At 50.6% G+C, this 15,032-nt stretch overlaps 15 non-coding genes across 15 annotated transcripts; 8 read left to right on the forward strand and 7 right to left on the reverse strand.

The window, feature by feature from the left end:
* Positions 1-584: 584 nt before the first annotated feature.
* On the forward strand, positions 585-656 carry Trnag-ccc. The gene has a single exon. It is a non-coding gene; the product is annotated as a tRNA-Gly (tRNA).
* A 1,126-nt stretch (positions 657-1,782) lies between these two features.
* Positions 1,783-1,866, reverse strand: Trnal-uaa. The gene has a single exon. It is a non-coding gene; the product is annotated as a tRNA-Leu (tRNA).
* Positions 1,867-2,549: 683 nt separating this feature from the next.
* Positions 2,550-2,621, forward strand: Trnag-ccc. The gene has a single exon. It is a non-coding gene; the product is annotated as a tRNA-Gly (tRNA).
* A 1,116-nt stretch (positions 2,622-3,737) lies between these two features.
* Positions 3,738-3,821, reverse strand: Trnal-uaa. Its single transcript has one exon. It is a non-coding gene; the product is annotated as a tRNA-Leu (tRNA).
* A 683-nt stretch (positions 3,822-4,504) lies between these two features.
* On the forward strand, positions 4,505-4,576 carry Trnag-ccc. Its single transcript has one exon. It is a non-coding gene; the product is annotated as a tRNA-Gly (tRNA).
* Positions 4,577-5,692: 1,116 nt separating this feature from the next.
* Trnal-uaa lies at positions 5,693-5,776 on the reverse strand. The gene has a single exon. It is a non-coding gene; the product is annotated as a tRNA-Leu (tRNA).
* A 683-nt stretch (positions 5,777-6,459) lies between these two features.
* On the forward strand, positions 6,460-6,531 carry Trnag-ccc. Its single transcript has one exon. It is a non-coding gene; the product is annotated as a tRNA-Gly (tRNA).
* Positions 6,532-7,647: 1,116 nt separating this feature from the next.
* Trnal-uaa lies at positions 7,648-7,731 on the reverse strand. Its single transcript has one exon. It is a non-coding gene; the product is annotated as a tRNA-Leu (tRNA).
* Positions 7,732-8,414: 683 nt separating this feature from the next.
* Positions 8,415-8,486, forward strand: Trnag-ccc. Its single transcript has one exon. It is a non-coding gene; the product is annotated as a tRNA-Gly (tRNA).
* A 1,116-nt stretch (positions 8,487-9,602) lies between these two features.
* Positions 9,603-9,686, reverse strand: Trnal-uaa. Its single transcript has one exon. It is a non-coding gene; the product is annotated as a tRNA-Leu (tRNA).
* Positions 9,687-10,369: 683 nt separating this feature from the next.
* On the forward strand, positions 10,370-10,441 carry Trnag-ccc. The gene has a single exon. It is a non-coding gene; the product is annotated as a tRNA-Gly (tRNA).
* Positions 10,442-11,557: 1,116 nt separating this feature from the next.
* Trnal-uaa lies at positions 11,558-11,641 on the reverse strand. Its single transcript has one exon. It is a non-coding gene; the product is annotated as a tRNA-Leu (tRNA).
* Positions 11,642-12,324: 683 nt separating this feature from the next.
* On the forward strand, positions 12,325-12,396 carry Trnag-ccc. The gene has a single exon. It is a non-coding gene; the product is annotated as a tRNA-Gly (tRNA).
* Positions 12,397-13,512: 1,116 nt separating this feature from the next.
* On the reverse strand, positions 13,513-13,596 carry Trnal-uaa. The gene has a single exon. It is a non-coding gene; the product is annotated as a tRNA-Leu (tRNA).
* A 683-nt stretch (positions 13,597-14,279) lies between these two features.
* Trnag-ccc lies at positions 14,280-14,351 on the forward strand. Its single transcript has one exon. It is a non-coding gene; the product is annotated as a tRNA-Gly (tRNA).
* The last annotated feature ends 681 nt before the right edge of the window (positions 14,352-15,032 follow it).

Genomic DNA, 15,032 nt, shown 5'->3' on the forward strand with positions numbered 1-15,032 from the left:
GGTTTTAGAGTATTTAAAACGAGTTGTCAGATGTGAGGTTGCACCCCACCCTCACTTTCGGGAACCACAGCTTAAACATGGTGCCTTACACCATTGTTTTCCGTCGCCATCTGTCTTGAGTGGAACGAGCAGAACTGTAGTTATCAATATTCACACTGACGCAGAGAAAACAAAAAACGACAGAAGAGGCCGTTCCCTAGCAACGGCTACGCTGTGCATTTCGCCCTCAGGGGAAGCTAATGATAGGCTCCAGGCGAGCATCAAACTAACCAACTTAATATTGTGATACTTAGGCGCTTTCTACTTCTGGATTGGCACACACATGCTGAATCGTCTCTGGATCATCAGTAAGTACGTCACATTAGATATTTGTTTTATCGCCCTGCTGTAAATTAAAGGGCAGTTTTTCAACGGCTGTCAGTTCTGCTTCTAGCTACGCTACATCGCCCTAGCAGCACCTACGCACTGCGATCAGATGTGCTCACCTCCGCCCTGGCGTTGAGCGCCTACAGCGCCGTCGCCTTCGGCCTCTGATGGCAGGAGGGTAGCCGACACATCAAGGCGTGGGTGGGACGCAGCACAACGCGGTGGTGGTGTAACGGTCAGCATGGTTGCTTCCCAAGCAGTTGATCCGGGTTCGATTCCCGGCCACCGCACGAAAGGTACTTTTTTCTTCTACGGGTATTCCACGTAACGAAACGCGATCTTCGAAACTGTGAACTGTCGCGGTACGAATAGTTTTCCTTCGCCCCTCGTCTCAGTCCGTGCTGCCAGGGCGCTAGTCTGCGGCTTTCGTTTCTCAGCATCGTGTGTCTCCATGTGTCGACTTGTCTCGACTTTGCTCGGCTGACGCGAAAGCTGACGCTTGGAAATGGGCATATATGTAGAGGGCAGGCGCGACAAACGACTGGGAGAGACCAAAAAACGACAAACACACGACAGAACCTTTCATTTTATTGTGGCCACAGATTCGCCCCTTAGTGTACCGAGAGGCAAGAGTGGCGTCAGCGTGCGGGACCGCATAATTATTGCTAAGCAACAACGAAGCCGAAGGAAAAATGCAAAATGAAAGAAGGCAACAGCACGTCGAGTTCCCAGCCGAGCACGCATCCATGTACTAACCACGGCCAACGATTCCTAACGCCGGTGAACAGACGAGAACCGCTGCACTACGCGCGGTGTGGCCGTTGGCGACAGTATCGCGCAACGTGTAGACACCTTACTTCTTGTGAAGATCGCTTGTTATTTACCTGGCAGTGTGTCGCTGGAGGAAGCATTGTCTTTTAGGGGAGAAAAATGAAATGGCACTTGGTGCGGTCGAATACGTGGCCTTTGTGTTCACAGCACGACGCTCTAACTTACTCAGCTATCGAGCTACGCAATGTGGCACGTCTGCAGTCCAATACCCGATCCACCGTCTCATCCACCTTTATTACTGCCCTGACACTCATTTACGCACATATCTGCTTTCGTTCACGTTTGCTCGCCTGATGCTTGGACCCCAAAAACCACAACCCAAAGATATCGTAAATGCCGTGAGAATAACCAAGACTCAGCAAACAAAAGAATGTTCGGCTACCGGGAATCGATTCCGGGCCTCGTGGCTGAAAGCCATGTCTCCTAACAGCTTTCCATTCTTTCAGGCCGCCAGACAATCAGACTTGCAAGGCAAGCACCATAGTCACTGCCGTTTCTCGTAGTATCTGTGGAACCTGTTCCCGCGTAATTTACTTGCTTTCCCGCATGTACGAAATTGGTAGTTTTGGAATATTTAAAATGCATTGTCAGATGTGGGGTTCGAACCCACGCTCCCCTTCGGGAACCAGAGCTTAAATCTGGCGCCTTAGACCGCTCGGCCAATCTGACGCGTGGGCGCCAAATCTCTTCCACCGTCGTTTCTCGGTATATCTCCAGAGCCTGACTGCGAAATTAGCGTGTTTTTTTCTTGTGTGAAGGAAATACGTTGGTTTTAGAGTATTTAAAACGAGTTGTCAGATGTGAGGTTGCACCCCACCCTCACTTTCGGGAACCACAGCTTAAACATGGTGCCTTACACCATTGTTTTCCGTCGCCATCTGTCTTGAGTGGAACGAGCAGAACTGTAGTTATCAATATTCACACTGACGCAGAGAAAACAAAAAACGACAGAAGAGGCCGTTCCCTAGCAACGGCTACGCTGTGCATTTCGCCCTCAGGGGAAGCTAATGATAGGCTCCAGGCGAGCATCAAACTAACCAACTTAATATTGTGATACTTAGGCGCTTTCTACTTCTGGATTGGCACACACATGCTGAATCGTCTCTGGATCATCAGTAAGTACGTCACATTAGATATTTGTTTTATCGCCCTGCTGTAAATTAAAGGGTAGTTTTTCAACGGCTGTCAGTTCTGCTTCTAGCTACGCTACATCGCCCTAGCAGCACCTACGCACTGCGTTCAGATGTGCTCACCTCCGCCCTGGCGTTGAGCGCCTACAGCGCCGTCGCCTTCGGCCTCTGATGGCAGGAGGGTAGCCGACACATCAAGGCGTGGGTGGGACGCAGCACAACGCGGTGGTGGTGTAACGGTCAGCATGGTTGCTTCCCAAGCAGTTGATCCGGGTTCGATTCCCGGCCACCGCACGAAAGGTACTTTTTTCTTCTACGGGTATTCCACGTAACGAAACGCGATCTTCGAAACTGTGAACTGTCGCGGTACGAATAGTTTTCCTTCGCCCCTCGTCTCAGTCCGTGCTGCCAGGGCGCTAGTCTGCGGCTTTCGTTTCTCAGCATCGTGTGTCTCCATGTGTCGACTTTGCTCGGCTGACGCGAAAGCTGACGCTTGGAAATGGGCATATATGTAGAGGGCAGGCGCGACAAACGACTGGGAGAGACCAAAAAACGACAAACACACGACAGAACCTTTCATTTTATTGTGGCCACAGATTCGCCCCTTAGTGTACCGAGAGGCAAGAGTGGCGTCAGCGTGCGGGACCGCATAATTATTGCTAAGCAACAACGAAGCCGAAGGAAAAATGCAAAATGAAAGAAGGCAACAGCACGTCGAGTTCCCAGCCGAGCACGCATCCATGTACTAACCACGGCCAACGATTCCTAACGCCGGTGAACAGACGAGAACCGCTGCACTACGCGCGGTGTGGCCGTTGGCGACAGTATCGCGCAACGTGTAGACACCTTACTTCTTGTGAAGATCGCTTGTTATTTACCTGGCAGTGTGTCGCTGGAGGAAGCATTGTCTTTTAGGGGAGAAAAATGAAATGGCACTTGGTGCGGTCGAATACGTGGCCTTTGTGTTCACAGCACGACGCTCTAACTTACTCAGCTATCGAGCTACGCAATGTGGCACGTCTGCAGTCCAATACCCGATCCACCGTCTCATCCACCTTTATTACTGCCCTGACACTCATTTACGCACATATCTGCTTTCGTTCACGTTTGCTCGCCTGATGCTTGGACCCCAAAAACCACAACCCAAAGATATCGTAAATGCCGTGAGAATAACCAAGACTCAGCAAACAAAAGAATGTTCGGCTACCGGGAATCGATTCCGGGCCTCGTGGCTGAAAGCCATGTCTCCTAACAGCTTTCCATTCTTTCAGGCCGCCAGACAATCAGACTTGCAAGGCAAGCACCATAGTCACTGCCGTTTCTCGTAGTATCTGTGGAACCTGTTCCCGCGTAATTTACTTGTTTTCCCGCATGTACGAAATTGGTAGTTTTGGAATATTTAAAATGCATTGTCAGATGTGGGGTTCGAACCCACGCTCCCCTTCGGGAACCAGAGCTTAAATCTGGCGCCTTAGACCGCTCGGCCAATCTGACGCGTGGGCGCCAAATCTCTTCCACCGTCGTTTCTCGGTATATCTCCAGAGCCTGACTGCGAAATTAGCGTGTTTTTTTCTTGTGTGAAGGAAATACGTTGGTTTTAGAGTATTTAAAACGAGTTGTCAGATGTGAGGTTGCACCCCACCCTCACTTTCGGGAACCACAGCTTAAACATGGTGCCTTACACCATTGTTTTCCGTCGCCATCTGTCTTGAGTGGAACGAGCAGAACTGTAGTTATCAATATTCACACTGACGCAGAGAAAACAAAAAACGACAGAAGAGGCCGTTCCCTAGCAACGGCTACGCTGTGCATTTCGCCCTCAGGGGAAGCTAATGATAGGCTCCAGGCGAGCATCAAACTAACCAACTTAATATTGTGATACTTAGGCGCTTTCTACTTCTGGATTGGCACACACATGCTGAATCGTCTCTGGATCATCAGTAAGTACGTCACATTAGATATTTGTTTTATCGCCCTGCTGTAAATTAAAGGGCAGTTTTTCAACGGCTGTCAGTTCTGCTTCTAGCTACGCTACATCGCCCTAGCAGCACCTACGCACTGCGTTCAGATGTGCTCACCTCCGCCCTGGCGTTGAGCGCCTACAGCGCCGTCGCCTTCGGCCTCTGATGGCAGGAGGGTAGCCGACACATCAAGGCGTGGGTGGGACGCAGCACAACGCGGTGGTGGTGTAACGGTCAGCATGGTTGCTTCCCAAGCAGTTGATCCGGGTTCGATTCCCGGCCACCGCACGAAAGGTACTTTTTTCTTCTACGGGTATTCCACGTAACGAAACGCGATCTTCGAAACTGTGAACTGTCGCGGTACGAATAGTTTTCCTTCGCCCCTCGTCTCAGTCCGTGCTGCCAGGGCGCTAGTTTGCGGCTTTCGTTTCTCAGCATCGTGTGTCTCCATGTGTCGACTTTGCTCGGCTGACGCGAAAGCTGACGCTTGGAAATGGGCATATATGTAGAGGGCAGGCGCGACAAACGACTGGGAGAGACCAAAAAACGACAAACACACGACAGAACCTTTCATTTTATTGTGGCCACAGATTCGCCCCTTAGTGTACCGAGAGGCAAGAGTGGCGTCAGCGTGCGGGACCGCATAATTATTGCTAAGCAACAACGAAGCCGAAGGAAAAATGCAAAATGAAAGAAGGCAACAGCACGTCGAGTTCCCAGCCGAGCACGCATCCATGTACTAAGCACGGCCAACGATTCCTAACGCCGGTGAACAGACGAGAACCGCTGCACTACGCGCGGTGTGGCCGTTGGCGACAGTATCGCGCAACGTGTAGACACCTTATTTCTTGTGAAGATCGCTTGTTATTTACCTGGCAGTGTGTCGCTGGAGGAAGCATTGTCTTTTAGGGGAGAAAAATGAAATGGCACTTGGTGCGGTCGAATACGTGGCCTTTGTGTTCACAGCACGACGCTCTAACTTACTCAGCTATCGAGCTACGCAATGTGGCACGTCTGCAGTCCAATACCCGATCCACCGTCTCATCCACCTTTATTACTGCCCTGACACTCATTTACGCACATATCTGCTTTCGTTCACGTTTGCTCGCCTGATGCTTGGACCCCAAAAACCACAACCCAAAGATATCGTAAATGCCGTGAGAATAACCAAGACTCAGCAAACAAAAGAATGTTCGGCTACCGGGAATCGATTCCGGGCCTCGTGGCTGAAAGCCATGTCTCCTAACAGCTTTCCATTCTTTCAGGCCGCCAGACAATCAGACTTGCAAGGCAAGCACCATAGTCACTGCCGTTTCTCGTAGTATCTGTGGAACCTGTTCCCGCGTAATTTACTTGTTTTCCCGCATGTACGAAATTGGTAGTTTTGGAATATTTAAAATGCATTGTCAGATGTGGGGTTCGAACCCACGCTCCCCTTCGGGAACCAGAGCTTAAATCTGGCGCCTTAGACCGCTCGGCCAATCTGACGCGTGGGCGCCAAATCTCTTCCACCGTCGTTTCTCGGTATATCTCCAGAGCCTGACTGCGAAATTAGCGTGTTTTTTTCTTGTGTGAAGGAAATACGTTGGTTTTAGAGTATTTAAAACGAGTTGTCAGATGTGAGGTTGCACCCCACCCTCACTTTCGGGAACCACAGCTTAAACATGGTGCCTTACACCATTGTTTTCCGTCGCCATCTGTCTTGAGTGGAACGAGCAGAACTGTAGTTATCAATATTCACACTGACGCAGAGAAAACAAAAAACGACAGAAGAGGCCGTTCCCTAGCAACGGCTACGCTGTGCATTTCGCCCTCAGGGGAAGCTAATGATAGGCTCCAGGCGAGCATCAAACTAACCAACTTAATATTGTGATACTTAGGCGCTTTCTACTTCTGGATTGGCACACACATGCTGAATCGTCTCTGGATCATCAGTAAGTACGTCACATTAGATATTTGTTTTATCGCCCTGCTGTAAATTAAAGGGCAGTTTTTCAACGGCTGTCAGTTCTGCTTCTAGCTACGCTACATCGCCCTAGCAGCACCTACGCACTGCGATCAGATGTGCTCACCTCCGCCCTGGCGTTGAGCGCCTACAGCGCCGTCGCCTTCGGCCTCTGATGGCAGGAGGGTAGCCGACACATCAAGGCGTGGGTGGGACGCAGCACAACGCGGTGGTGGTGTAACGGTCAGCATGGTTGCTTCCCAAGCAGTTGATCCGGGTTCGATTCCCGGCCACCGCACGAAAGGTACTTTTTTCTTCTACGGGTATTCCACGTAACGAAACGCGATCTTCGAAACTGTGAACTGTCGCGGTACGAATAGTTTTCCTTCGCCCCTCGTCTCAGTCCGTGCTGCCAGGGCGCTAGTCTGCGGCTTTCGTTTCTCAGCATCGTGTGTCTCCATGTGTCGACTTTGCTCGGCTGACGCGAAAGCTGACGCTTGGAAATGGGCATATATGTAGAGGGCAGGCGCGACAAACGACTGGGAGAGACCAAAAAACGACAAACACACGACAGAACCTTTCATTTTATTGTGGCCACAGATTCGCCCCTTAGTGTACCGAGAGGCAAGAGTGGCGTCAGCGTGCGGGACCGCATAATTATTGCTAAGCAACAACGAAGCCGAAGGAAAAATGCAAAATGAAAGAAGGCAACAGCACGTCGAGTTCCCAGCCGAGCACGCATCCATGTACTAACCACGGCCAACGATTCCTAACGCCGGTGAACAGACGAGAACCGCTGCACTACGCGCGGTGTGGCCGTTGGCGACAGTATCGCGCAACGTGTAGACACCTTACTTCTTGTGAAGATCGCTTGTTATTTACCTGGCAGTGTGTCGCTGGAGGAAGCATTGTCTTTTAGGGGAGAAAAATGAAATGGCACTTGGTGCGGTCGAATACGTGGCCTTTGTGTTCACAGCACGACGCTCTAACTTACTCAGCTATCGAGCTACGCAATGTGGCACGTCTGCAGTCCAATACCCGATCCACCGTCTCATCCACCTTTATTACTGCCCTGACACTCATTTACGCACATATCTGCTTTCGTTCACGTTTGCTCGCCTGATGCTTGGACCCCAAAAACCACAACCCAAAGATATCGTAAATGCCGTGAGAATAACCAAGACTCAGCAAACAAAAGAATGTTCGGCTACCGGGAATCGATTCCGGGCCTCGTGGCTGAAAGCCATGTCTCCTAACAGCTTTCCATTCTTTCAGGCCGCCAGACAATCAGACTTGCAAGGCAAGCACCATAGTCACTGCCGTTTCTCGTAGTATCTGTGGAACCTGTTCCCGCGTAATTTACTTGTTTTCCCGCATGTACGAAATTGGTAGTTTTGGAATATTTAAAATGCATTGTCAGATGTGGGGTTCGAACCCACGCTCCCCTTCGGGAACCAGAGCTTAAATCTGGCGCCTTAGACCGCTCGGCCAATCTGACGCGTGGGCGCCAAATCTCTTCCACCGTCGTTTCTCGGTATATCTCCAGAGCCTGACTGCGAAATTAGCGTGTTTTTTTCTTGTGTGAAGGAAATACGTTGGTTTTAGAGTATTTAAAACGAGTTGTCAGATGTGAGGTTGCACCCCACCCTCACTTTCGGGAACCACAGCTTAAACATGGTGCCTTACACCATTGTTTTCCGTCGCCATCTGTCTTGAGTGGAACGAGCAGAACTGTAGTTATCAATATTCACACTGACGCAGAGAAAACAAAAAACGACAGAAGAGGCCGTTCCCTAGCAACGGCTACGCTGTGCATTTCGCCCTCAGGGGAAGCTAATGATAGGCTCCAGGCGAGCATCAAACTAACCAACTTAATATTGTGATACTTAGGCGCTTTCTACTTCTGGATTGGCACACACATGCTGAATCGTCTCTGGATCATCAGTAAGTACGTCACATTAGATATTTGTTTTATCGCCCTGCTGTAAATTAAAGGGCAGTTTTTCAACGGCTGTCAGTTCTGCTTCTAGCTACGCTACATCGCCCTAGCAGCACCTACGCACTGCGTTCAGATGTGCTCACCTCCGCCCTGGCGTTGAGCGCCTACAGCGCCGTCGCCTTCGGCCTCTGATGGCAGGAGGGTAGCCGACACATCAAGGCGTGGGTGGGACGCAGCACAACGCGGTGGTGGTGTAACGGTCAGCATGGTTGCTTCCCAAGCAGTTGATCCGGGTTCGATTCCCGGCCACCGCACGAAAGGTACTTTTTTCTTCTACGGGTATTCCACGTAACGAAACGCGATCTTCGAAACTGTGAACTGTCGCGGTACGAATAGTTTTCCTTCGCCCCTCGTCTCAGTCCGTGCTGCCAGGGCGCTAGTTTGCGGCTTTCGTTTCTCAGCATCGTGTGTCTCCATGTGTCGACTTTGCTCGGCTGACGCGAAAGCTGACGCTTGGAAATGGGCATATATGTAGAGGGCAGGCGCGACAAACGACTGGGAGAGACCAAAAAACGACAAACACACGACAGAACCTTTCATTTTATTGTGGCCACAGATTCGCCCCTTAGTGTACCGAGAGGCAAGAGTGGCGTCAGCGTGCGGGACCGCATAATTATTGCTAAGCAACAACGAAGCCGAAGGAAAAATGCAAAATGAAAGAAGGCAACAGCACGTCGAGTTCCCAGCCGAGCACGCATCCATGTACTAAGCACGGCCAACGATTCCTAACGCCGGTGAACAGACGAGAACCGCTGCACTACGCGCGGTGTGGCCGTTGGCGACAGTATCGCGCAACGTGTAGACACCTTATTTCTTGTGAAGATCGCTTGTTATTTACCTGGCAGTGTGTCGCTGGAGGAAGCATTGTCTTTTAGGGGAGAAAAATGAAATGGCACTTGGTGCGGTCGAATACGTGGCCTTTGTGTTCACAGCACGACGCTCTAACTTACTCAGCTATCGAGCTACGCAATGTGGCACGTCTGCAGTCCAATACCCGATCCACCGTCTCATCCACCTTTATTACTGCCCTGACACTCATTTACGCACATATCTGCTTTCGTTCACGTTTGCTCGCCTGATGCTTGGACCCCAAAAACCACAACCCAAAGATATCGTAAATGCCGTGAGAATAACCAAGACTCAGCAAACAAAAGAATGTTCGGCTACCGGGAATCGATTCCGGGCCTCGTGGCTGAAAGCCATGTCTCCTAACAGCTTTCCATTCTTTCAGGCCGCCAGACAATCAGACTTGCAAGGCAAGCACCATAGTCACTGCCGTTTCTCGTAGTATCTGTGGAACCTGTTCCCGCGTAATTTACTTGTTTTCCCGCATGTACGAAATTGGTAGTTTTGGAATATTTAAAATGCATTGTCAGATGTGGGGTTCGAACCCACGCTCCCCTTCGGGAACCAGAGCTTAAATCTGGCGCCTTAGACCGCTCGGCCAATCTGACGCGTGGGCGCCAAATCTCTTCCACCGTCGTTTCTCGGTATATCTCCAGAGCCTGACTGCGAAATTAGCGTGTTTTTTTCTTGTGTGAAGGAAATACGTTGGTTTTAGAGTATTTAAAACGAGTTGTCAGATGTGAGGTTGCACCCCACCCTCACTTTCGGGAACCACAGCTTAAACATGGTGCCTTACACCATTGTTTTCCGTCGCCATCTGTCTTGAGTGGAACGAGCAGAACTGTAGTTATCAATATTCACACTGACGCAGAGAAAACAAAAAACGACAGAAGAGGCCGTTCCCTAGCAACGGCTACGCTGTGCATTTCGCCCTCAGGGGAAGCTAATGATAGGCTCCAGGCGAGCATCAAACTAACCAACTTAATATTGTGATACTTAGGCGCTTTCTACTTCTGGATTGGCACACACATGCTGAATCGTCTCTGGATCATCAGTAAGTACGTCACATTAGATATTTGTTTTATCGCCCTGCTGTAAATTAAAGGGCAGTTTTTCAACGGCTGTCAGTTCTGCTTCTAGCTACGCTACATCGCCCTAGCAGCACCTACGCACTGCGATCAGATGTGCTCACCTCCGCCCTGGCGTTGAGCGCCTACAGCGCCGTCGCCTTCGGCCTCTGATGGCAGGAGGGTAGCCGACACATCAAGGCGTGGGTGGGACGCAGCACAACGCGGTGGTGGTGTAACGGTCAGCATGGTTGCTTCCCAAGCAGTTGATCCGGGTTCGATTCCCGGCCACCGCACGAAAGGTACTTTTTTCTTCTACGGGTATTCCACGTAACGAAACGCGATCTTCGAAACTGTGAACTGTCGCGGTACGAATAGTTTTCCTTCGCCCCTCGTCTCAGTCCGTGCTGCCAGGGCGCTAGTCTGCGGCTTTCGTTTCTCAGCATCGTGTGTCTCCATGTGTCGACTTTGCTCGGCTGACGCGAAAGCTGACGCTTGGAAATGGGCATATATGTAGAGGGCAGGCGCGACAAACGACTGGGAGAGACCAAAAAACGACAAACACACGACAGAACCTTTCATTTTATTGTGGCCACAGATTCGCCCCTTAGTGTACCGAGAGGCAAGAGTGGCGTCAGCGTGCGGGACCGCATAATTATTGCTAAGCAACAACGAAGCCGAAGGAAAAATGCAAAATGAAAGAAGGCAACAGCACGTCGAGTTCCCAGCCGAGCACGCATCCATGTACTAACCACGGCCAACGATTCCTAACGCCGGTGAACAGACGAGAACCGCTGCACTACGCGCGGTGTGGCCGTTGGCGACAGTATCGCGCAACGTGTAGACACCTTACTTCTTGTGAAGATCGCTTGTTATTTACCTGGCAGTGTGTCGCTGGAGGAAGCATTGTCTTTTAGGGGAGAAAAATGAAATGGCACTTGGTGCGGTCGAATACGTGGCCTTTGTGTTCACAGCACGACGCTCTAACTTACTCAGCTATCGAGCTACGCAATGTGGCACGTCTGCAGTCCAATACCCGATCCACCGTCTCATCCACCTTTATTACTGCCCTGACACTCATTTACGCACATATCTGCTTTCGTTCACGTTTGCTCGCCTGATGCTTGGACCCCAAAAACCACAACCCAAAGATATCGTAAATGCCGTGAGAATAACCAAGACTCAGCAAACAAAAGAATGTTCGGCTACCGGGAATCGATTCCGGGCCTCGTGGCTGAAAGCCATGTCTCCTAACAGCTTTCCATTCTTTCAGGCCGCCAGACAATCAGACTTGCAAGGCAAGCACCATAGTCACTGCCGTTTCTCGTAGTATCTGTGGAACCTGTTCCCGCGTAATTTACTTGTTTTCCCGCATGTACGAAATTGGTAGTTTTGGAATATTTAAAATGCATTGTCAGATGTGGGGTTCGAACCCACGCTCCCCTTCGGGAACCAGAGCTTAAATCTGGCGCCTTAGACCGCTCGGCCAATCTGACGCGTGGGCGCCAAATCTCTTCCACCGTCGTTTCTCGGTATATCTCCAGAGCCTGACTGCGAAATTAGCGTGTTTTTTTCTTGTGTGAAGGAAATACGTTGGTTTTAGAGTATTTAAAACGAGTTGTCAGATGTGAGGTTGCACCCCACCCTCACTTTCGGGAACCACAGCTTAAACATGGTGCCTTACACCATTGTTTTCCGTCGCCATCTGTCTTGAGTGGAACGAGCAGAACTGTAGTTATCAATATTCACACTGACGCAGAGAAAACAAAAAACGACAGAAGAGGCCGTTCCCTAGCAACGGCTACGCTGTGCATTTCGCCCTCAGGGGAAGCTAATGATAGGCTCCAGGCGAGCATCAAACTAACCAACTTAATATTGTGATACTTAGGCGCTTTCTACTTCTGGATTGGCACACACATGCTGAATCGTCTCTGGATCATCAGTAAGTACGTCACATTAGATATTTGTTTTATCGCCCTGCTGTAAATTAAAGGGCAGTTTTTCAACGGCTGTCAGTTCTGCTTCTAGCTACGCTACATCGCCCTAGCAGCACCTACGCACTGCGTTCAGATGTGCTCACCTCCGCCCTGGCGTTGAGCGCCTACAGCGCCGTCGCCTTCGGCCTCTGATGGCAGGAGGGTAGCCGACACATCAAGGCGTGGGTGGGACGCAGCACAACGCGGTGGTGGTGTAACGGTCAGCATGGTTGCTTCCCAAGCAGTTGATCCGGGTTCGATTCCCGGCCACCGCACGAAAGGTACTTTTTTCTTCTACGGGTATTCCACGTAACGAAACGCGATCTTCGAAACTGTGAACTGTCGCGGTACGAATAGTTTTCCTTCGCCCCTCGTCTCAGTCCGTGCTGCCAGGGCGCTAGTTTGCGGCTTTCGTTTCTCAGCATCGTGTGTCTCCATGTGTCGACTTTGCTCGGCTGACGCGAAAGCTGACGCTTGGAAATGGGCATATATGTAGAGGGCAGGCGCGACAAACGACTGGGAGAGACCAAAAAACGACAAACACACGACAGAACCTTTCATTTTATTGTGGCCACAGATTCGCCCCTTAGTGTACCGAGAGGCAAGAGTGGCGTCAGCGTGCGGGACCGCATAATTATTGCTAAGCAACAACGAAGCCGAAGGAAAAATGCAAAATGAAAGAAGGCAACAGCACGTCGAGTTCCCAGCCGAGCACGCATCCATGTACTAAGCACGGCCAACGATTCCTAACGCCGGTGAACAGACGAGAACCGCTGCACTACGCGCGGTGTGGCCGTTGGCGACAGTATCGCGCAACGTGTAGACACCTTATTTCTTGTGAAGATCGCTTGTTATTTACCTGGCAGTGTGTCGCTGGAGGAAGCATTGTCTTTTAGGGGAGAAAAATGAAATGGCACTTGGTGCGGTCGAATACGTGGCCTTTGTGTTCACAGCACGACGCTCTAACTTACTCAGCTATCGAGCTACGCAATGTGGCACGTCTGCAGTCCAATACCCGATCCACCGTCTCATCCACCTTTATTACTGCCCTGACACTCATTTACGCACATATCTGCTTTCGTTCACGTTTGCTCGCCTGATGCTTGGACCCCAAAAACCACAACCCAAAGATATCGTAAATGCCGTGAGAATAACCAAGACTCAGCAAACAAAAGAATGTTCGGCTACCGGGAATCGATTCCGGGCCTCGTGGCTGAAAGCCATGTCTCCTAACAGCTTTCCATTCTTTCAGGCCGCCAGACAATCAGACTTGCAAGGCAAGCACCATAGTCACTGCCGTTTCTCGTAGTATCTGTGGAACCTGTTCCCGCGTAATTTACTTGTTTTCCCGCATGTACGAAATTGGTAGTTTTGGAATATTTAAAATGCATTGTCAGATGTGGGGTTCGAACCCACGCTCCCCTTCGGGAACCAGAGCTTAAATCTGGCGCCTTAGACCGCTCGGCCAATCTGACGCGTGGGCGCCAAATCTCTTCCACCGTCGTTTCTCGGTATATCTCCAGAGCCTGACTGCGAAATTAGCGTGTTTTTTTCTTGTGTGAAGGAAATACGTTGGTTTTAGAGTATTTAAAACGAGTTGTCAGATGTGAGGTTGCACCCCACCCTCACTTTCGGGAACCACAGCTTAAACATGGTGCCTTACACCATTGTTTTCCGTCGCCATCTGTCTTGAGTGGAACGAGCAGAACTGTAGTTATCAATATTCACACTGACGCAGAGAAAACAAAAAACGACAGAAGAGGCCGTTCCCTAGCAACGGCTACGCTGTGCATTTCGCCCTCAGGGGAAGCTAATGATAGGCTCCAGGCGAGCATCAAACTAACCAACTTAATATTGTGATACTTAGGCGCTTTCTACTTCTGGATTGGCACACACATGCTGAATCGTCTCTGGATCATCAGTAAGTACGTCACATTAGATATTTGTTTTATCGCCCTGCTGTAAATTAAAGGGCAGTTTTTCAACGGCTGTCAGTTCTGCTTCTAGCTACGCTACATCGCCCTAGCAGCACCTACGCACTGCGATCAGATGTGCTCACCTCCGCCCTGGCGTTGAGCGCCTACAGCGCCGTCGCCTTCGGCCTCTGATGGCAGGAGGGTAGCCGACACATCAAGGCGTGGGTGGGACGCAGCACAACGCGGTGGTGGTGTAACGGTCAGCATGGTTGCTTCCCAAGCAGTTGATCCGGGTTCGATTCCCGGCCACCGCACGAAAGGTACTTTTTTCTTCTACGGGTATTCCACGTAACGAAACGCGATCTTCGAAACTGTGAACTGTCGCGGTACGAATAGTTTTCCTTCGCCCCTCGTCTCAGTCCGTGCTGCCAGGGCGCTAGTCTGCGGCTTTCGTTTCTCAGCATCGTGTGTCTCCATGTGTCGACTTGTCTCGACTTTGCTCGGCTGACGCGAAAGCTGACGCTTGGAAATGGGCATATATGTAGAGGGCAGGCGCGACAAACGACTGGGAGAGACCAAAAAACGACAAACACACGACAGAACCTTTCATTTTATTGTGGCCACAGATTCGCCCCTTAGTGTACCGAGAGGCAAGAGTGGCGTCAGCGTGCGGGACCGCATAATTATTGCTAAGCAACAACGAAGCCGAAGGAAAAATGCAAAATGAAAGAAGGCAACAGCACGTCGAGTTCCCAGCCGAGCACGCATCCATGTACTAACCACGGCCAACGATTCCTAACGCCGGTGAACAGACGAGAACCGCTGCACTACGCGCGGTGTGGCCGTTGGCGACAGTATCGCGCAACGTGTAGACACCTTACTTCTTGTGAAGATCGCTTGTTATTTACCTGGCAGTGTGTCGCTGGAGGAAGCATTGTCTTTTAGGGGAGAAAAATGAAATGGCACTTGGTGCGGTCGAATACGTGGCCTTTGTG

Source organism: Schistocerca piceifrons, chromosome 2 (genome assembly GCF_021461385.2).
Source record: "Schistocerca piceifrons isolate TAMUIC-IGC-003096 chromosome 2, iqSchPice1.1, whole genome shotgun sequence".
In the NCBI taxonomy this organism is placed as follows: Eukaryota; Metazoa; Arthropoda; class Insecta; order Orthoptera; family Acrididae; genus Schistocerca; species Schistocerca piceifrons.